General features: G+C 32.5%; 1 protein-coding gene and 1 long non-coding RNA gene across 2 annotated transcripts in view; one reads left to right on the top strand and one right to left on the bottom strand.

The window, feature by feature from the left end:
• rau (RA domain-containing protein rau) overlaps positions 1-23,468 on the top strand; it is a 126,968-nt gene that overhangs the window by 39,213 nt on the left and 64,287 nt on the right. The window lies entirely within an intron of this gene.
• On the bottom strand, positions 15,627-18,026 carry LOC149424171 (uncharacterized). The gene is made up of 3 exons (XR_016302101.1): positions 17,503-18,026; positions 16,155-16,240; positions 15,627-15,825 (listed from the first exon to the last, which is right to left on the bottom strand). It is a non-coding gene; the product is annotated as an uncharacterized LOC149424171 (long non-coding RNA).

Below are 23,468 nucleotides of genomic sequence, written 5' to 3'. Positions count from 1 at the left end.
CTTGTAAGGCAGTGGTCCCTAACCCATGGTCCACGGCCCAGCAGCGCAAGAGCCTGCTTGAAAATCAAAATTAAATTGAAAAAAATCAAACATGTATTTTTTTGTCAAATTGGTTGCACCTTGAAACTTAAATAAGGCAAAAACTATTCAACCATTTGGTGTCAAAAGTCGTCCTCTATCGATCGAAGATTGAAGATCGAGTCGAGACGTCTACCGATCGGGATTCTAGATCCTATCGATTATTGAAAAAGTGAAAATCGCCGTATATACTTAACTAGTTACTTTGGTGTAACTGTATTTTATGTAAACAAGATAAACACGATTCAATTAAATTTATTAAATCGAAACAATCAACGTGTCTCCCCCCCCCCCCCCTCCCCCCAAAAAAGGTTCGGGACCACTGTATTGTAAGGAATGCTTTGTATTATTTCTAATAGTTGGACAACTTAGCACCTTGCCGTAAGCCCCTCGGTTAGTAGTGTCGCATTACGCTTAATGTAATATTTATATTATCTCCAATGCTCTCGGTGTGTGAGAAATGCGTGAAATCTATTCAAGGCTTTTGCGTGGCTCAATTCCTTTTTGCTCTGGCTTTATCATTTAGATCACCGCGAGTTTTTGTACGTTTTGCCACGCTTAACATTTCGACTTCTGATAAAAAAATATCAAATTAAACAGAGCTTTTCATTTGCTGCTTGATATAAGAAACCTTAAGTTATTCCCACACTTCTAGATCCATATTAGTCACAGAGAAAAAGATAATTAAAACAATCAGTTATTCTTGTTTGAAATACTATATTGTGTTTTGATTTCTTTCTGTTTGCGGCCTCGGTCGTTAGTCTGGCTTGAATGTCGCTGTGAATTCACATAAAATCAGCGAGAATAACGAGGACTGAATACATTCTCATTTAACATAGATCACAGTAGGTGCTTGACTTACTTCCGAGTATGAAAGCGTACCTCAGGGGCGTTTTCCAGGTTATAATTATACTTGGATATTCGCTGAAGACAAAAGACTTTTTATTTCCATTTCTCCGCCATTGTTTCGAAGTTGAGTGTCGAAGGTTAGTGCAGCATTATTGCCAGCACAGTATTCACTGACCCTGTTCGCAAACGGCAAACAGTAAGTAACTACCTAATTCAAGAGGAGTTGTTCTGATTATCGGGGAAGTTAATTAGGTATTGCATTCTTTTAGATGCCTGGGAAACGCGCTTTCTATCCCTCGATCAAACAATTGAGTAGATCACACCAATTAGAAACTGAGATCGACTCATTTTAAACAAAATCTGTCTAGAACACCGGGAGCTTTATCTTTATTTTATGACATAAAGGCGCAGATGACATCACGATAACCTAAACAAGAGTTCAGAAAATGTCTTCGTTGTTCATACACGATGTAAATAAAAACCCGTTTATTACTTCATTAGCAAAGACTTTACAGCTTAAAATAATTTTAAAAAATAATGGGCGTTTTCGATTTTTTGGTCTAGTTTATCGGTAGAAAAACATGGCTTCGTACTATATTAAAAGTTGAAATCGTTGTAATTAACAAATTGTTTTTAAACATGTATTATAAATTATTAAGAGGAAGCTACAAGCCAAAAATGTGTATATTCTTGGTATACCTTATATTGCAGATAATAGGCATTAAAATCGCTTGACAAACGGAGTCTAGAAACGTTCGATTTCAAGCACAAAACTGGTTTTTATTTATTTTGTAAATAATTTTATAAGAAAGCAAAAAAGTTAATCAAGTGAAACTGTCACAAATCACAAATCTTAGCTATAATACTGTATTTTTTTAAGTTGTTTCCTTTACGCGTTCATACATTTCTATTGAAAAAATATTTCTTTTGGTAGTTTATATTTATATTTTTTATTGAGTAATTTATTTTTTATTTATATTCTACTCAAGCGAAACGATAGGAAAACCTTCAATTTATCTAAAGTATATTTTTTGGTATTCATAATGTACACCAATTCGTTATATAGATTAATCAAAATAGTGATTAACACTAAGCTTCGCCTTAACTTCAGAATAGGTGTAAAAAGGGAATGTGTTGATTATCTAATTTTTCAACTAAACTTATTAAAATTATCCTATATAAATAATAATTAGAGGTTAATGACTCAACTTGTTTATATGAAGTCAAAAATATAATAATATAAATCCGTATACCAACCTCGAAGTAATATCTACCGTATTATTGCTACAGCTCCAACACGGAATCACAATTGTGTACTCCCGTTCACCGTACATAGAATTTGGGTAATGATTAAAGGATGTTGTTGACACATTTAACATTTTAACGCAGAATTTATATCTGTAAGCAGAACAACAAATCTAATTAAACAACCTGCCTAGCTCTGCTTCGACTTATTTAATTTATTTATTGTACTATTCTTGTAACCTCCCGCTTTTTCTGGTAAGTTAATGACACATGTAAGTAACAAAGAACATTGGTTACAAGTTACAGCGTGTTATCACTCTTATCTAGAATAAACATATCCATCATGATTGACTATTTTACTACGCGTGTTTAATTTGTATCAGAAGTCAAATAAAAAACAAGCAGCCGAATGGTAATTTGAAGTACCAAGGTCGGAGTGCCCGTCTAAATTTATTAAAAAATGATTATTTTATTCATTAAAACAACATCAATTCGGATGGGCGGCTGTGAATCTGAGTTTGATGAAGCTCATCATAATTGCCAGATGGAATGACTTCATCAGATTATTCATCTCGACTGTCCAATCTGTTTTGATTTGGTAGGTAAATATAAAAATTCATCATGCTAGTGTAATGAAGATAAATTTCATAATTACGAATTGTAAATTAAAATTGAACATTAGGTAGTTACTAGTTACCAAATTCATGTGAGCTACGCATATGGAAAACATGTCATTACTAAGCCAAGGTTTTTATTCGTAGGTTTATGTGAAACTTTGTGATTGAACGTTATTAAAAAATAATAAAAATAAATCATTAGGTCGACACTATTTTATACTGACCTCAAAAGGGCACTATTGTGTCGGAAACAAGTTGGATTCGACATTTATTTATGCGCATTTAACTGGGTTTTTACAATTACACGGCCTCCGTTGTCGAGGGGTAAAGCTCTCGGCTAGCAAGCCGAAGGTCGCGGGTTCAAATCCCGGCATACGCAATTTATTTAATTAATTTGTTTTATTTCACAATTTACTAATTTAAAATAATATAAAACATATTTGCGGAACGTTCTCCAGAGTGGAAGATATTCTCAGTTTCGCCCTGGTATAAGACCACCATTCAGAATTGAAACGGTTTTGGCCGTGTTTGGTGACTAGATCTGAATAGCCAGATACTTCCTCGCCTTCCTCTTCATCATCTCCTTCCACTCCCTACTACCTTCAGCTTCAAAACCATACCCCAATTGGGGGTGCCATAATCTCACTGGCTCCACTTATCACTGGTTTCATATAAAAAAATATTGAACTCTGAAGATTAAAAGTAAAGGAAGCAGTAAATACAAAGATAAAAATATGAAAAAGACTTAATTGAAAAATTAAAAGATTCGAATTAACTAATTATTATTTTAGACAAAAGTTGAACAATACTTGTTATTAACTGTTTACATTTTATTTGACGTCACTCCATTATTTCAATTTGAAAAAAAAAACAAAGTTGTTGTGTTCTTCCTTTTCCTGTCACCAATGATAAAGGCGGGATGCGGATCGAATTGGTTCAAAGAGTTAACACTAAACGATCTTCGTCGTTCCTCGTTGAACTGATATTTCCGTCTGCGCTATGTAACAAGTATTAAGTACCAAGTAACGAGCCTCCACAATAGACCATAACCACCGCTGTTACATTGTTCCTACTTGACCGATTCGATGACCAACTAGTCTTAATTGCCAATTGAGCTTCGGGGTCATGAGGAACTAAGTACCCAAGTGCAACACATTTATTTTTTGAAAGATCGATGTCAAAGATCACGCAATACTCTATTCTAAATTCTAAGAATATATCATTTGGTTTATGTGACATTGAAAATTCGAACACTAATTTAATTTATTTACATTCAATTTCTGAAACTGCAGATAGAAGTATGTTGTGGGCGTGTCCGTGTGCCTGATAGGGTATTTTCACTGTTTATTTGCTCGAAAAAAATTACGATAGTGTAGATATTTTTATGTTGACGAATAAATTTTATGTAAAGGTTTAAAATGTGCCATATCGATTTTCTGCCAAAACGACATGTTCGACGTCACGCCGGGCAACGTTGGTGTGACGTTGTAGCCAGTTGGAACCGTTTCGGAATGTGCGGTTTTTAAAATCAATAATAATGAATGAAAATATTAAAAAAAAAAAAATTAGTATAATTATCAGAATCAAAAAATAAACTTCATCCATCATCCACACATTTTAACTGTATTCATAGATCGTGTTTGATACAAAAGAGTCCTTGAGCATAAAATTGGTTTTAATCCGCCGGTCTGGTGGAGCCTAGGAGTCAAAATCAAATGGTCTTTTGCAATTGACATCGGTTCCCTTTCAAATAGGTATATTTTACACTTCTAGGAATTTTCTGTTCAGTATATCTTTTGATTTGAAAGTCAAATCAGAATAATATTGAGAGCGCTTTTGGCTTTTGTCTCTCGCTCTTGGATTTTTTTAGCATTTCCGAAATTTTATCATAATATACATTCTAGTGCCTCAATTTAAATGGTGGCTCTCAATTTGCCCTTCCAAAGCACTTAGTTACACACTTTACACCAAAATTTGATAAAGTTTTAATAATAGATTATTATTTTTAGATAATTTGATAAAGTTGACAAACGAGAGAGGCCTATGTCCGAAGATGGACGTCAAATGTAATAAAAAAATTTGTCTGGTATGTCTTTGTGTGCTTTTTAATTATTGTCCTTTTTAGTGACATTTTTGCAAATGCATTCCAAAGTCTGACAATGCATGTTCCAAAGCCCCATTACTCTCATTATCTGAACTGCAGAAGGTCACTTCGCGAACCCAATGTGAGGTTTTATGTGTTTTAATTAAATTACACATTGCACTTTGCCTGCATAGTTCACAGTTGATTGTGGTTGAATCACTTCGTTTGCGTCACTTTTATAATGATTCAGTGTTTGCTGATTTCTTGTGTGGCTTATTTCTCATATTAGTTATTAGCAGATACTAACTAAATAGGTACTTCGCATATTCCTTCTAAGAAGACAGGAATGTGGTTTATTTACGCGATTTGTTATAATCACGTTCAAGACAATAACTTTAATTATTTACCTACCTACGTATAAATTTTATTCAGCATTCTAGTGGTAATTTACAGAAATGTGAATAAACATAAGTTTCTAAGGCGGACATGACATGTTTGTAGTGGGAGTAATGTAGAGAAGTATAATATATAACCCTTTAAATGTAAGAACACACTGGGCCCACGTACGCAACGCATTCAAATATCTGGACAACTTACAATCCATACAATTTCTATGAAAATATATGCACGTATTCCTACGTTTCCCACCGAACGCCGATCAGCCCTTTCCAAATTGACATGGTACATGTAAAAGAAAAATGGCGTTGGTGCAAGGTCTACCAACCAGCTGATACGTTCAAGGTTATGATTGTTTCGGCATTTGGCGTTTACTGATATTTGTTGCTCGTTTTATTGTTAAAATGGGAGATAAACAACTAATAGATATTAATCTATAGACATTACGTAAATTTGCGTTGCATGCGGTAGGACAAGTGTGCACATTGGTCTTGGAACCTAGTCATGCATAGGTTGCGTACGTAGGCCCAGTGTGTCCTCACCTTCATTCACTCACCTGCGATACTGGAGTAGCCAATTACATTATGCGCTTTCAAAATTTGCGCTAAATATCAACATTGTTATTTAGCGCCCCCTCTAGGAATCTAGGGTCTATCCTATCATCGTTCTCATCCACTTTGATAATTGAATCGCGTTCTCTTATAATGTTATTTTTTTCAATCTTTGTACCTCACTAATAAATTTTTCTTTTTTTTTCAGGTAAAAATTGAAAAATTGTGCTACTCCGTACAATATTACAAACATATTTGCTTCAAGTCAGTAAGTTTTTCATTGTTTCTGGTTTGTATTTATTTAAGACTTTTCGTCACTTTGCTGAAAAAATCGTTCCCTTGTTTACATTTCGTGAGTTTGTCTTTTGAGTTATTTGTGCATATTTGGTGTAGACACTGTACTTACCACCCTATAGAATAGAACGTGAAGTGTGGTAGCTTCTGCATATACGGTGTCATCTTTGTTTGTTGCTAAGTCATTTAAATAATTAATTATTTATTTAAACACCTTCAGCTGCCTCTTACTAATAATTGCAATTCTGTGAAAATGATTCACACGACTCAAAGGTTCATCTTATTTCTTGAAACACTCAATTTATCACCTGAATGCGTCACAAAACCTTTTAATAATTTGCATATTTCTGTTATTTATCATCTCCTTAAGTATTTGATATTTAGAACCTCATCTCTAGAACTATAATTCTTTATGTCTACTTAACTCTAAGTGGGCATGTTGGAACTTAATGGGAATTTTAACAAATTACGGGTATAAATCATCCTTTTCAGCTTGTCGTAGTTAAAGATGAGAATGACTCGTAGTTACGCTACTTAAATCAAAACTAATCATTCATTTCTTTGATATAATAAATGAGAAGCATTTGGTTGTGGGTGGAAGAGAAGTGTATATTTGTAAAAAATTAACAGTTTTACAATATATTGTATGATTTTGCGAAATAGTGTACATTTTTGTTTGAATTATGGATAAAAAAATATATACACACACAGTTAAGTTTACATAGTAATCATGATTGTGAAATTAAAAGATATACATATGTTTGTATTAAGAAAGAAAAAAATAAATATTATGGGGAATAAATAGAATATTATTGAATTATTTTTGTGATTTTCAGGTGGAAATAGGGGAAGCAATATTTTTGTAAATGATTTTTCCATAATATTTTCTGAATATTCACCTGATTGGCTCTTTTCAATGAATAAATCGAATCTATTTATAAATCTAACTCGAACGTGATATTTTTTATCGTGAATATACCAAATACATGTTGATGGTATCCGCAGAGGAAATAATGTGTACATCTAACGGAAATTGACTATAGGATTGATCGAAGAAAAGGGTTGAAAATAACTCGTAATGTAATGGAATTGGACGCTGACGAAATATTGAGTTATATTCCTTCCTGTTTATAAGGAGTGCCCTTCACAGGACATTATAAATCCATTTCAATACATTAATTAAGGCGATACACTACGTCGTGTAATATTTTGAATCGAGCCGCCATTGATAACACTCCTTACGTAGATGGCGATAAGGCTTAAATTCCCGCTTAACACCATCCAGCTGTTTTGATTTATGCAAGAAAAAAACATGGCCAAAAAGTGCCTTTTATTTTATTTTGTTGATGTTCAGGCATAAATATTTAAATGTTTTTCGATCATTTTATAGATAACTTAATTTGCCACATTATACAATAAAACCATTACCGAAGATGGGTTCGTAAGTAGGAAATTTTGAACTTTAAAGTAGTTTTCATAGGCCTTATAATTTTTTTTCTGGGCTTATAAAAAGACTTATGTAAAAAAATTCGATTACTTCAAAGACCAAGATGTATTGTACTCGCGGTATTTAATTAAAGCATCTGAAACATTTCTAGGCGACCAAATTTTCAAACCAAAAACACATGATTTTGCATTAAATACATCGCCTTAAATTTCTTACCTTTAAACATTTTCAAATAGATATTAACTAATTTTCTTTTCTTTGTCCTATTGCGTTATTCGAGGTACCGCAGGTACGTGTGACTTACCTATACCTACCATTTAACTACTATAATTTTCGGATTTTATTTTAATTTATGAAGAGCGCGAAATTTGTGAGATATTATGTTTTATTGGCGTACCATTTAATAACTAATTTATTGATAGGGCCTATAAAGAAGTCCAACCATCATGTTATCTGCATCATTTATTGGTAATTATTAATTACGTGATTTAATATAGTCTATTAACTAGCGCCTGATACATATTATCTCGGCTAATAAGTAGGTATTTGATAGCTCCTACATCGGTTGACGCTATGCGTTTAATAGACTTGTTACCTGGGAACGTCATATTAAATATTACCGGTTCGTTCCTTATCACGGTGATTTCTTCCAAAGTCTTCCTCATAGGATAACATATATTTCCGCTCCGAGAAATTCTCACAGGTATCTTACTATTTTATATTGATACATCTTGCGGTTAACGCCCATTTATCACATATTTCGTTGAAGAGGAATAAGTTCCGTACGATTGTATCAGGGTATTCTCAAGTGGCCTGAGAAAAACGGTTCAGGAATTTGATCCGATTTAGAAATTGATAAAAAAAACTCTTAGGCAGCTGGATACCAGATACCTACTTTGTTATCTGTTCTTTCGATTGGAGAGATTTTTTAAAATTTGTTTCATCTCCAGCCTTTTGGATCTCTTTGGAAATAGGCTTCCCTAAACTGTCTTTAGTATTGTGATTTTTTGTCTTTACACTGCTGTCTTCAGCTCGTCTGTCTATCTCATTTGTGGTGGTTATGTCTTCATATTCCTCAAATAAGATTATTATTTATCCAAATAAGATAGATCATATTAGAATTCCATCTGAGAAAAGCTATATGCTAGATAACTCTTTTTTTAAATGTGGAAATTGTGACAGTTTGAGTAATAAAACAAAACTAGGAACATGGCTGAAAGAACAAAATGATCAACTTAAAAACAATATGAAGACGATGTAAAGACAACATGAAACTAAATACAAGAGTTTAAAAATCTACAGGTCGCCTCAGAACTGGAAACCCTATATTAAACTTTATACTATCATGTACAAACTTTGCCATTGCAACTAATAAAAAAATATCTAATACCGTTGGCTTGCTTGAATTCCACGTTTTAGGTTTCTATATCTCGCACAGCTAGAATATCTCTTTATGTGACTATCAACTTAATTATTTTTTTATACATTTATCTACTACCAAAAGTTTATTCTTCCAACGTTAAATTTTGCTGTGACTGAAAAAAATGGGTACCTACCTACTCATTTTAACGCCACACCATGGTTTCTAAAACCATATCTTTCAAAAACATTTATTTTCCTCTTTACAAACATCATTTCCTCGATGAAAAGCTCTCTATGTTTGAAACGTCCCTGGTCCAAATGAGCTTTCATAGAAATAGGGATGGAGCGATGGGGCGCTTTGAATCGCCTTAAACCATTTCAAACAGAAGTTCATCGAGGTTGTTTGCTCCTGAAGCAAGTGAGCAAATATTTATCAGATGATCTTTATAAAAGAAACAGTAATGTGAGAATTGCAGAACAATAATAATTATGTACAGGTGCATGTCAATTTGTCTTTACACATTGCTTTTTTTTCCTACGAACTTTCGAAATAATAATAATTAAGAACAAGCACAGATGCATTGTTGCAAAATTCTTTGCCGAGATATATTATGTTATTAGTTGCACCGAACAATACGATATGTATCTTGTTCTTGCAGTGTAACTATCTTTAGATCCGTTAACTGAGAGAAAACATTACAACAGTAGGTACCTACTTAGTATCAAGAAACAAAACACAACGCATCACCTGCAATCTTGTCCGATAAACCGGAGAGAGGTATTAATGTATTAACCAATATCACAATATACAATAGTAATTATTACTAATCTACCTGACTTTTTAAGTTTTGCGCTTATGCAATCAATTACATAGTTTTTCTTTTGTCAGCGATATAAAATCAATTAATGACAATTGCTATGAAATTAGAATAATAATAATAAAAGAACCTTGCTATTTTATTTTATTTGAATTCATTTTACGCACGTATGGCTTTTACATTAGTATATGTGGTATAATGTTGACATGATGATTAATTTAGAACATGAGAAAGAATAATACAAATAAAATTACAATAAACACAAACTACATACATACAAGAAATAAAGATACAACAAGAATAATTTTTACAAATACAGTGACCATATATGTTTACAAAGATATAACCGACGGTTCAAGAATACGGTTGGAAAAGGGTTGGAATAGGTTTTTAAGAGGAAGCTGCAAGCCAAAAATGTGGATATTCTTACTATACCTTATATTGTAGGTAATGGGCATGAAAATCTTTTGACAAACGGAGTCTGGAAACGTTTGATTTCAAGCAAAAAACTGGTTTTTATTTATTTTGTAAATAAATTTATAAGAAAGCAAAAAAGTTAATCAAGTGAAACTGTCACAGATAATCTTAGCTATAATACTGTACTTTTTTTAAAGTTGTTTTCTTTATGGGTTCATACATTTCTATTGAAAAATATTTTTTTTAGTAGTTTACATTTATGTTTTTTACTGAGAATTTTTTTTATTTATTTGTATTCTACTCATATATTTTAATAAGCATATTTTTTGATATTCATAATGTAAACCAATTCGTTTTAAAGATTAATCAAAATAGTAATTTAGCAGCTTCGCCTTAAGACGAAATAAGATCCTAAAAAAATATCAGTTATGGGCGTGAACGCGATTTAAGTGGGCGAAGCAAATTAGTTTCACACGCGCTCCGCTCGAATTAAATATTATAATATTTCGGGATGCAGGGGAATGAAGTACGTTGCAATGGGGAACACCCGACACAACGAACAGTTCGAAGTCAGAGCAGCGATGAAATCCACTAGATGGTACCCATGAGTAAGGTTTGAACATGAAATGCTTAATAATGGGCGTCTTTCAAACCATGTGAATAGTAATATTAAGTTGAATGTGCATGTTTTAGGCAAATTTCGATAGAAACGTTACCTATTGCAGAAGGAGCTCATGATTTTATGATTCTTATCAGATTTCTGTAACCATACTGCTAGACGGTAGGCAGTAACTTATGACTCGTAACCGACGTGTTCTTCATTGACAGATGTCAAAGCAATACGGTATTCAATCACGAATCATTTTCATAATATCTGATCATAATTATATCTGAATATATTGACAAGATAAATAAAATATCAGTCATTTTCAATATTTATTATTATCGTTTACAAAAAGTTACATAAAACAAATAATTATGTAATGTAAAAAGCATAAGATGCAACTTTTTTTGTATAAAGGCCATCATTTATTATAATATAAGTTAGAAATAGTAAAAATAATTTTATATAAAAAACGAAAATAATTATTCAATAAATAGCATTTCGTCGAAATCTAAACGACGATTTCCAAATTGACGTTCTTTACATACAATATCTAAGATATGTGGAGGATCACGAACATTCATAGACCTTGTGACTCCAGGATCGATAAGCTCGACAAGAATGCAATCCATTTAAAAATTAGTTAATTTAATAAGCATTTTTTCTTCCCAGAACTTGTCATCTCGAAGTATACGCTCAACTATCTCTAAGTTAGATAATTACAATCATAAAAAGAGTCGTGCTGCGAAATTCTATTTAATACAGTTAAAGAAAAAATATGTCTTCTATTCTCCTTCCTTCCAGAATAACGGGTTTCTTCTCGTCCTGTGTAAACAAAACTTTTACTTTATTTACGTCAATTTTTTTTTTTTTTTAATTTTTTTTATTAAAAGTATACAATACAGAATATAGTATATTATATAAAGCATTGTACTCCCAGGAGTTAATAAACTCATTGCGGGAATGATACGCATTACATGAAACATATAGCTGTATGTATTAAATGGACACATGATGGGACATACACAACATTATTATTTCAGATAGTCATTAATAAGATGAAGTTTGAGCATGTTAGTTTGGGTCTTTTTACATTGACTTGCACATTTGATCTCGTTGGGTAGTTGATTATATTTTGTGTGAGCTATGTATTCCAGGGATCTTAGTCCATATTTTGTTGATTTGATTTTTGGTATATGTAGTTTGTTGTGATTTCTTGTGTTGTGTTGGTGTACGTCGTAATTGTAATAGAGTGTAGTGTTGGAATGTGCCGAGTGTTGAATTACTTTTAATATAGTTTTCGTTATTTCAAAAGTGGGAATGGTATTAAAATGAAGTATTTGGGTGTTTCTGTAGATGTCTTTGACATGTGTGTCCCAAGGTAAACTGAAAATATTTCGCAGGGCTCTATTTTGGACGACTTGGACTTCTGAAATCATTTTTTTTGTAGCAAATCCCCAGATTCCGGCGAGATATATTAGATGTGAGTGAATCATAGCATGGTAAATCGATTTTAATAGAGAGGGAGGAAGTAACCCGCGAAGTCTATATAAAACACCAGTTATATGAGTAATTTTGGATAGAACATGTTTAAATTGGTGATTCCATGTGAGTTGTGAATCAATGAAAAGGCCAAGATATTTTGTAACATCAGCCCTTTCAAGGCGGTTATTATCAAGACTTATATTAAGACATACATTTTTTTATTTGCAAACAGTATGTAATGTGTTTTTTTTATGTTTAGGCTAAGTTTGTTTAATCGCAGCCAGTTTGCCAGGCAAGCTACATCACTTTCCATTTCCTTTTCAAGTTCGTTTAAATCATTATTGTGATAAAGAATCACTGTATCATCTGCATAGAGTTGTATTGTACCCTTAAGTCCCCATTTAGCAATATCATTTATATATATTAAAAATAGTAATGGTCCAAGTACGGAGCCCTGAGGCACGCCACATTTCATCGTTCCCATGCTGCTTGTCCCCTTTCCAACAAAGGTCTGACAGTGTCGGTTAGAGAGGTAGCTACACAGTAACTTCAGGGGAGTGCCTACTATGCCTAGGTGTTCTAGCTTCTTTAGTAGTATCCCATGGTCATCCGTATCGAAAGCCTTTTTTAAATCTATAAATAAGCCTGCAGCATGCTTACCCTGGTCTATATGCTTTTGGAGGGCGTATACAAAATCGAAGGCACCACATTTTGTGTTAGATTGGTTTCTGAATCCATACTGTTGGGATGCGAGTAAATTGTTTGATAGGAGATATTTAGTGAGCCTAAGCTTAATAACCTTTTCAAAAACTTTAGAGACGACAAAGAGGATGGATATAGGACGGTAATTAGAAGGATTTTTTTTGCAATCATCTTTGTAAATCGGAATTATTTTTGCTATCTTTAGTTGATCTGGGAAGATTCCACTATTCAGGGATTGATTAATAAGAAAAACAAGGTGGTCAGCTAATATATCTTTGCAAAAGTTCAGGTACACTGGTGTAATTCCATCTAAACCTGGAGATGCATTAGACTTTAGTTGAGAGATGATACTGAGAACTTCTGTTTTATTTGTTTTGGCCATGTATAAGGACTGGATTGCTTTTTGATCCGTGTTTATAGTGATAGAATCATCTGGATATGATGCAATTGTAGCTGCTAAGTTTTCCCCAACTGATATAAAGAAGTTGTTAAAAGTTGAAGCTATCTGTGTTGGGCATGTTATTTCTTCATTCTTAATGAGAAGACATTCAATTTCATCTTTCTGGGGTGTCGAGGTATTTGTTAGAATTGCATTTATTATTTTCCATGTCTGTCGCGGATAACGCAGGTTTTCTTTAAATATAGTCGTGTAGTATTTGGTTTTAGCATATCTTCTATAGTTGGTAACTTGATTTCTTGTTTTATTTCTCAGTGCTGTGAATATATCACTTTGCTGATTTTTTTTCCAGATTTTAAACGCATTGTTGCGCTGTTTGATAAGTGCATTTAATTTTGCATCAAACCATGGAGTATTACCCCTCCGTTGGTCTCCTATGCGTAACTCAGATTTATGTTGGGATGATTTTATTGCTGTTTTGATGTATTCATTAAAATTATTATAGATTTCATTGGCATTACTGGTGGTTTCGTGTGGAAAGTTGTGGGATTCTACATATGTTTTTAACATGTTTTTATCGGTTTTGGTGTTGTTTGAAAAAGAATGTATTCTATTATTAGTGTGATGTTTCAAGCTGTTTTGGTAATCTAATATCAAAATGTTATGATCACTTAGGTAGGCATCTATATTTGCAGTAGTTGAGGAAATATTTTGTCTGTTTGAGATGATATGGTCTATTAGAGAAGTAGAGGTATCTGTTACTCGTGTAGGATAGGATGTGTTACATATGAAACAGTTGTATGAGTCTAGCGTGTTGATGTATTTAAGAGATGTATTATTTTTTTGAAGAATGTCAATGTTGAAATCACCAAAGATAAGGGTATCATCTATACAGTTATTTAAAATAGATTCATGATACATTAAGAATTCGTTAATGTTTGAGGTAGGCTTTCTGTTTATAACATAAATATTTAACGGTTTAAAATTTCTATTACGGATATATAATTGAAAACAATATGTATGGGAAATATGTATTTGAAAATTTTTTACGACTTCAATACGTTCATAATAAAATTATATGTTTAAATCAGAATTTTTCTCCGGTGAAATCGGTCCTTTCGGCATCGGATTATTGATATATTAAGTATTTTCGTGATTAAATAAAAACAATATTAGAAACATTATGTTAATTCACTTTTCAATCAAATTTTGGAATTATACACACGAGCGTATAAGTACGTATAGACGGGTATATACAAGTGTATAAATTACCTGCTGTAATATAGATAGAGGTGGTATATTGCTGAGTCTAGAAGCAAGCATTAATTGCACATTTTTCTGTGTTCTTTATTCTGCCTTTGATTTTTTTCACCCTGCTTACTAGCGGATACCTGTTCTTTTTTTCTTTGTTGCCATATGCCTTTGCCTTTGTTGTTATATGATATTGGTCGGTTTTTGTATTGATTTGTTGATTATAAACGTACCTACATGTTATCTGGGTTATAAATGTGAGAATGTTGTCGATATATTTGGGGATTCCGTATTATAGGCCAGTACACATAGCGCCAAAAAGGGGGTTGCGATCGTAATTATTCCGGCAGTCCCAATTTTTTTATATGTTTTATAAACTGATCCCATGATGTATAATCTGAATTTCCGACCATGGCGCACCTGTGCTCGCGCCACCATTTAAAAAAAAACCGGCTGTAATCGCGCCAAAATCTAGTTTTTCCAAAATATCTCATTCTCAATGCAAATTTTGGCTAAATTAGCTAGATAATTAAAGTAAAACATAAAATTACCTACAACTTTTGTGAAAACAATTTTCTTCAATCTCTAATAGGTACCGAGGTAGAAAGTCGTAAAGGTGCGTATATTTTTGAAAAAAAACAAGTTTTTTGCGCGACTAGCTTTGATTTTTTGTAAATATCTCGTTTCCAGTACAATTTTGTGTAAAAATTATTGATACTAATTTTGTAGAAAATAAAATTTCATAAAATAAATAGGTATATAATTTATGTGTTTTAATTCTAATACGTATCCAAGCTCTAATCCACCAAAACCAGGCCAAAAATTGAAACAGAGGTAAAGTGTTTTAAATTTCATTCCTTAATTTTATTTTTCTTCAACAATTATTGTTGTGAGAACATATCAGTTGACAACAATCGTCATGCCTGCATCAGACCTAGCTATAAGGGGCTGGAAACGGCATGCACGTTAGTGTCATAAGAACTAGAGCCAGCAAATAGTGAAAACTTTTCAGGTTCATTCATCTCTGGTCCGTGCTGAAAAATAATGTCAGTTTTTGTTAATTTTTTTAGAGCGCTTATTTAATCATATAAAATTAATATTATTTACTTTATATTTACAGAAATTGTGAAAAAATTACCATGTTGAGTGTCGGTATAGTGTTTAACACAATACTCGTATTTTCTTTATTATTTGCAATATTATCTGGATGAAGTCTTGCGGAATTTTTCCTAAAATGAGAAATATTGTTAATTATTTATACTGTCTCTATTCCCTAATTATTTAGAGATGTATTAAGACATGCCCGACAAACTTTCACCAACAATTCCTGAGCTTATTTGGTGTAAAAAATGCATTTCGGTAAAAATAAAAATATGTCACCGGAAATCAAAATTAATTTACTTCTTATATTCCAAATTCAATATGCTCAGAAGTTTATCGACTGCGTATATATGTATATATCTACATATATAAAATTATTTAAGCTGACATTGTACAATTATGTTCTGTAAAAAACGTATCCCAAAGATCTATTTTTATGTGTGTATTTAAGTAGTACCTTCTCCATTCCGTTAAACATTTTCCTTGGTGCCGTAATTTTGTTCGGGATAAAACTCCTTTTGTCTTCTGTTTTCCCATATTTAACTGAAACGTAAGTATATATTAGCCAAGAGATTTATTATAAATTGGTTCAATTTTACCTTAAATTTGAAAATCATTTCAACGTAAGTAAGTGCAGTAACTTGGGGAGATAATTGCACAATTCTATCTACAACAAATGATCTAACAATCTAAACTTAAAAGATTAATGACTCTTTTTAATATGCGAATGACTTTAGGTACTTTATAGGTGACATATGTCTAATTGTCTGTATGGAGAAAAACTTTCGATGTAGAGTTTTTGTTTTATGGAAAAAAACTTTCGAATTTCAAAAATTTGTTGTTGGGTAATTTAACTGGTTTTGGTGGATAAGAGCTTGGATACATATTAGAGTTAAAACACATAAATTAAATACCTATTTATTTTATGAAATTTTATTTTCTACAAAATTAGTATCAATAATTTTTTCAGAAAATTGTACTGGAAACGAGATATTTACAAAAAACAAAAGCTAGTCGCGCAAAAAACTTGTTTTTTTCAAAAATATACGCACCTTTACGACTTTCTACCTCGGTACCTATTAGAGATTGAAGAAAATTGTTTACACAAAAGTAGTAAGTAATTTTATGTTCTACTTTAATTGTTTAGCTAATTTAGCCGAAATTTGCATTGGGAATGAGATATTTTGGAAAAACTAGATTTTGGAGCGATTTCGGCCGGTTTTTTTCAAAATGGCGGCGCGAGCACAGGTGTGCCAAGGTCGGAAACTCAGATTTTACATCAGGGGACCAGTTTATAAAACATATAAAAAAATTGGGACTACCGGAATAATTACGATCGCGAATCGGTAATTGCCCTGGAGTATTAGTAATGAAACGAACTCTTCACAAACACTTTATTGAAATATAAGAGAATACCACTCCTTAGTAAAAAAACTCCTTTTATTTTACCATAATTTATTAGATATTCCATTGTTACAACTAACATGACTGTATAATTAGAAATTAATGTAAAAGCCCAGTAGGGCGTAAATAAATAAAACTAGGAAAACGATTCTAGTGAAGGGGCACTCTATAACATTCTGTGCCGCTGGTTGTGACAACCGGACAGACAGCCGCGTCGCGTGAAAAAAAAGATTAATAGTAAAAAAGTCTACTTGGGCTAGAAATGATATATAATAACATAACGACAATACTTTAGTGTCACCTTTTTTCTCAAGTGCCTACACATTTACGCATTTAACAATGTATTCTTTTGTATTGGTTATTATTTATATTTATTATTTATATAAAAAACCTTTACTCACTTGAGGAAGAAGTTAAATTATAAAAAACAGAAAATTTCACTAATAGATTTCAAAGTATCGTTTGATTAAATAAAAAAATACGTAAAAGAAATGACCGGAGCGACCGGCCGGGTGACACAACCTTACAGGCCGGAACTTTCGCGGCGTCTGAATCAATACGTAGTAACTCCTTGTCAACCCGCACACAAATATACTACGCACAATAGAGAGTTTTGAAGTACTGGCGGTCGTTTTTCGTGTATCTGGCCAGAAATTGGATTTTCGCGAGTGTTTTTATTTTAATTAATTCTTATGAATACATTAATAAAATCTCTAATCTTTTGTGAGGGAGTCGTCGGGAAGTTACTAATTCATCGTCTAGAAAAATAAAATCTGGTACTTGCCGCTTATCTTACAACATTTTACATTTAATAAAATGTACTTATCGTTTTACATAATATATTTAATTGTAAGGTCCTGTTTTTATTAATCTTAAATATAAATAACTTGCATCCCTTCGAATCCCTCTAGAAACATTTAAGATTTTAGTAATAAGCTCATCAGAAATAATTAAAATGTGAGCGTCGGGGCAAATCCCCGTTATCAGGGTATTGTGTCGCCTTAATATTATGTTTCACAAAATTCACAACTCAACATTAAACATTTTAATATCACATAAGTGTCGATTTCCATAGCGTGAAACCGTTGCATCAGAAAATTAACAATGTAGTTGCGCTTCTGCACACTGCGGTGAGATAGATTATTGTGTCGTGTGGTTTTTGTGGGTATTTGTAAGTTTATAAGTTACCGGAGTTCGGAGCAGTCTAATTTAGAGGTATGTCTCAATAGGTCTTTTAATTTAATTAAGTATTTCTTCATCTGTATTGATGATGGACACTGCAAGGCTGTCCGAAATTCCATAAGGTTGGTTGAAGAAGGAAGGTTATTCTAAAAGTGCACAAATTCAAGTGCAAAATTTTAGAAATCTTAGAATCTGATTCCGAAGCTTAAATCTAAAGCATCAAGGATTCATCATTGTTAAAAGGCAGGAGCCACTTGCTTATTATATTTGCACCCGTTTAGGTAGTTGTGGCACTTATGTACGTACATAAATTAACTTTATTTGTCAGTAACTCTATTATTAAACTATTATGTCAACATTCACGCCAAAAATACTATGAATAATATTAGCAACAACTTATTTAATGGGCCTAAAAAGGACTACTGTACCGTAAAAAGATCGTAAGGATCGCCCCACACAGAAATTTGCATCTACTCTTTCGGTGGGTAAATAGGTGTTTATATTTTTGTTTTAATATGGAGAGGTGACATACCATTTCAACTGAGTCATTGACTAATTGATTAGCTTGTACCTGAGCAAAATCACGTAAAAACATTTACTTAGTGAATGTTAACTGTTATTTATAATTTTTTTATAATTTTCTGTTGGATGTTTAATGAATTATTCCACATTCGCTATTCCAATGCATGCTGTCACCGTCTAGCTTTATTACGAAAACTTATGCTACTTACTTGACTATATCTAAAAACATCCTATTGGCATGAAGATTTATTTTACGACAACTAAATTCTCTCACTTTAAATAAACAGCTTTAAAGTTTCAAAATATCCTTCTTTTCGGTTATGGTTTTATTGTATAATGTGGCAAACAAGGATCTTCAGAAGATTATCGTAAAACATTTAAATATTTGTGCCTGAACTTCGCAAAATAAAATAAAACACTTTTTGGCGATGTTTTTTGATTGCATAAATCTAATCAGGCTGTATAAAGTGGGAATTTAAACCTTATCTCCATCTGCATAAGGAGTGTTATTGTTAGCGGCCCGATTCCAAATGTTACACAACGTGGTGCATTGCCTTAAGACTTTTATTGCAAGATGTCGTTTTTTTATTTAATGTTTTGTAAATTATTAATATTCGCTAAACTTTTTATGAATGATTTACACGTATCAATATTGACTTACAGAGCCCTAATTATCTGTATTGATGTTGGTTTTTGTACACGACACAATACATGCTAATGTTTCATTCGCCATTGTAGATTTATAGAAAGGAGATTACTAGATCATTATTTAATCACACTGTTTCTGTGAATTTTCGTTATTCAGCCTGTGATAAAGCCTTACAATAGTGTCTCATCTCACGATAAGATTTGCATGCAACACAGTATTGGAACATGATTCAGTATGCAGTTCATGTTGCAGAATTGATATCAAGAATAATTACACCCCACCGTGTAGCGAGAGTTGACTCCTCCATGACGATATTTCAAGCGACACCATTAGAAAGATACAATAATTATTATACATGACTTTTAGTAGCCACATACATTATTAATATTATAATACGATCCGTACCGACTACCAACTACCTACTCTTATTATCTTTATTGGATTTGGGTTGTTTTGTTGGTTTGTAAAAGGAGGAAAAGGTTGTAAGATCAGATTATTCACTATTGAAACTTGACTGTCTAAGAACAAAAGTTTTCTTGAGATACAACATTTACAATAGAATTATGATGCAATTATTAAAATTATGATGCAATTATTATCAGACCTGGAGGTCTAGCATGGATTTCGATGGAGCCAAAATACGACATTGACTAAATTCGTCATCTATGGTAAGATATCGATATTTGAGAGCACGGTCATAATATGATTATCTCTAAGGTATTGGATAAACTATCAATATGCGCAACTTTTTTTTCCATTTAACATCGATTGCGTTCCAACCTGGAAAAACAGAAGTTGCTAGTTATGACTGAAGATCTTATATTATGAACTAATTAACTCCCTTTTTAGTGACAAAAGGTACATGCGGACTGCCGATGTTTATTAACGTTATTGTTTCAATTCGGCATTGTTAATTTACTAGTATTTTTAACTTTTACGTATGCGTCTGGCGTTTGGGAATGTTAATTCATAAAAAATACCTCAAGTATTGATTTCTATTTTATTGCATTATCAATATCATAAATACATCAACAGCGCGACCGCGCTCGGGAAAATCGTCGATAGTTACGCCTATCGATCTGGAATTGTAAATTTATCGATTCCTGTGTGCTAAACCCCCAGGGGTTCCAGTGCGTAGTGGTTGAGGAATAAAAGGACATTATGTTTATGATATTGTTCTTGTATTTATTTACATAGCAACAAAATAAATCATTTTTCACTGTGGACACAAATTGTGAATTGAATAATAAATGTTGAATTAGATATGTTTTGCATGTAGCGAGTTCAACACAGAATTGCAAATATTATGAGAACATCTCTAAAAGCTCTTCGACAAGTGTTTGTTTGCCTACTTATTTCCAATTTTGATCACACCTCGGCGCCAACCCTTAACATATTAAATATCTCGACAGTGGGAATCTGTAAACGGAACTCTTAAACTCTGATATTGATACCTGGTGAATATTAATATTCAGAAATATACTTCTACAAGGACGTGAACGGAATCCGGAATGAAAATAACGCCGCGTAACGAACTGAAAGGACATTCTGTGACGTATTGATATTTATACCACAGCGCGACACATCCTGAAGGTTTCGTTTAAAATTCAATAGATGTCGTTTAATTCTAACGAAATTATTATTTGTTAGTGTTTTAGATAAAACAGTTGACCCTTTTAAGATTTCTATGAAGCATACATATATGCTGTGCAGCACTGTAAGTATTTAGTGGCTTTTTTGACTTTTTTTCTCTTATGACCGCCGTTTCGCCTTCGAAGGTATTATTAGGACGTGGCTCTAACAAAATCCTTAAACTGATCATATCAAATCATAAGCATCAGGGAACCACACGACAACAAAGGATAATGCCGCGACCATGATTTGAAAAGCGATTGCACTAACCACTATCACAACAGCCTTCAGGTCCTCTGTTATCCCCCCAACACACAATAACATTTTTTACGCGACAATAACCTTATTTCTTTGATTTGAGCATTCATCAAACATAATCATTTCGGTTGTCTGTGCTGTGAGTTAGTCCTGTATGAAATCTAGCTCAAAGAACACAAATTTATTTTTAATTTTAATGTCATTTTCAAAATTAGTACATATTATTTAAAGAATTCTGACAAACGAATAAAAAACATAATACCTAATTCTGTTGTCTGTGAAGTGCGGTTGTCATTCCTGCTTGAAGTGTGGTTCAATGAACTCAAATTTGGTGTTGAATTTAACTGGAATTTTCAAAAATAGTACTGATTATTTGAAGAATTCAGACAAGCTTTAAAGTACCTATAATATTATATTTTTAAAAGAAAATTATTTTAGTTGCCATTTTGAAAATCTGAAGACTTCAGATTGCGCTAGTATTTTAATAAAAAAATATATTTCACGTTTTTTATTTAAGATATTAGCAGTTTAAAACAAATTACATACGTGAATGCTTAAGTTTTTTTTCAGCGGCCAAACTCGTGTTGCCAGGTTTATTGATTTTCATGAGCGCTATATGACGTGTGTTTTGTATAACAAGTGCCCATCTTCGCTTATATTAATACACCTGTGTCGGGTTATTGACAGATTTAGTTATAATAGCGGGTCCACTGTATCATGGTATACATCGTCCACGTTACGAGGGGCAATCAGCATGTCAATGTTGGTTATAAGATGCTCGAGGCGTACTGAAACGTCAACTGCGCGTCTGGAATTAACCGATGACCGGAAATGTTGACCTATGGGAAAATTCGATGAATTGATTATTTTTTCTTTTGAAATAAATCATCAGAAAAGAGAGCTTTAAATAGAATACTGTATTGGAATTATTATGTTAAAATTATAGGACTGATAATTATATTCAAATATAGAATTAAAATAATTTTACAAAAAAAATAGTGTTATATTATAGGTACGTACTTAATATTTCTATTTTTATACTGAAAACATGAGCTGGAATTCCATTATAATGATATATTGAAACAATTTTTATCTTTTTTTTCATTTATTTTATTTTTTTACTGTTACCGTTTATGCTTATTATAGCCATCTTAATTCCTTAACACCTACTTTATCGCTTGTCTGAATTCTCGATACATCAGTTTTAATTTTGAAAATCACAATAAAAATAAAAATAAATTCTGTTAAATATTATATTATATGTGGGTGATTATGCCACTTGAATTCAAAATAAATCCGAGTTCATTGGACCAGAGTTATAATCACAGACAGACCATCAACCAAAATTAGTATTTTTGATGATGTTAGTAAGCACTAGTTTCTGATTTCAACCTTAAATTCCTTTGGCATAGTAGGTTGATGTAGCATCTAAACAAAAAAATAGAATTGTTAGGGTAACCTACCTGTTGATTTATTGATACGGTTTCAATACTTTTGTCTTGGTTGGCATTTCAGTGTTGCAGTTGCATTGGGTCAAGTTTGTCCAGAACGAGGACAACATAGTGTCTCACGGTTCAACTCCACACAAAACACCTTACCTTTTTATTTTTTGTGAACCTATCAGCGACCTACTTATTTTTGGCAATTTTAGACACAAAATCATTTTATTGCTGAACTATTATAAGAGTTCACACCGGATACAATAGCGAGCTATGTGCACCAGTTGATAACAAACGAAATGACCTAAAAACTGTATGATTCGCACATTAATTCTATGCGATACTTGTGTGAAGTTATCTATGAACAGATTGACAATATTGCTATTATTTATGCGGTTATTTATCTGATAATAAAGACAATATTCTATATTTTCAGTAGTATGATTTTTTGTATTTCTCATATATTATAAAATATATTATAAAATTGTGTTGTTGGAATTCATATCATGAAGTTTAGGCGAAAAGAAAGGGAAGCTTAGATGGTTTGGGCATGTAGATCGAATGAGCGAAGAAAGGATTGTAAGGAGAATAAATGAAGCGAATGCGAATGGTAGCAGAAGTCGGTGATGGTTAGTTAGTTAGTTTAGAAGGAATAATCAGATGTACAATATTCACATGTCCCACG

The sequence above is a fragment of the Hesperophylax consimilis genome, chromosome 4 (genome assembly GCF_061612785.1).
Source record: "Hesperophylax consimilis isolate HC1 chromosome 4, BYU_Hcon_1.0, whole genome shotgun sequence".
Lineage (NCBI taxonomy): Eukaryota > Metazoa > Arthropoda > Insecta > Trichoptera > Limnephilidae > Hesperophylax > Hesperophylax consimilis.
This window is presented reverse-complemented; position numbering and strand designations above follow the sequence as displayed.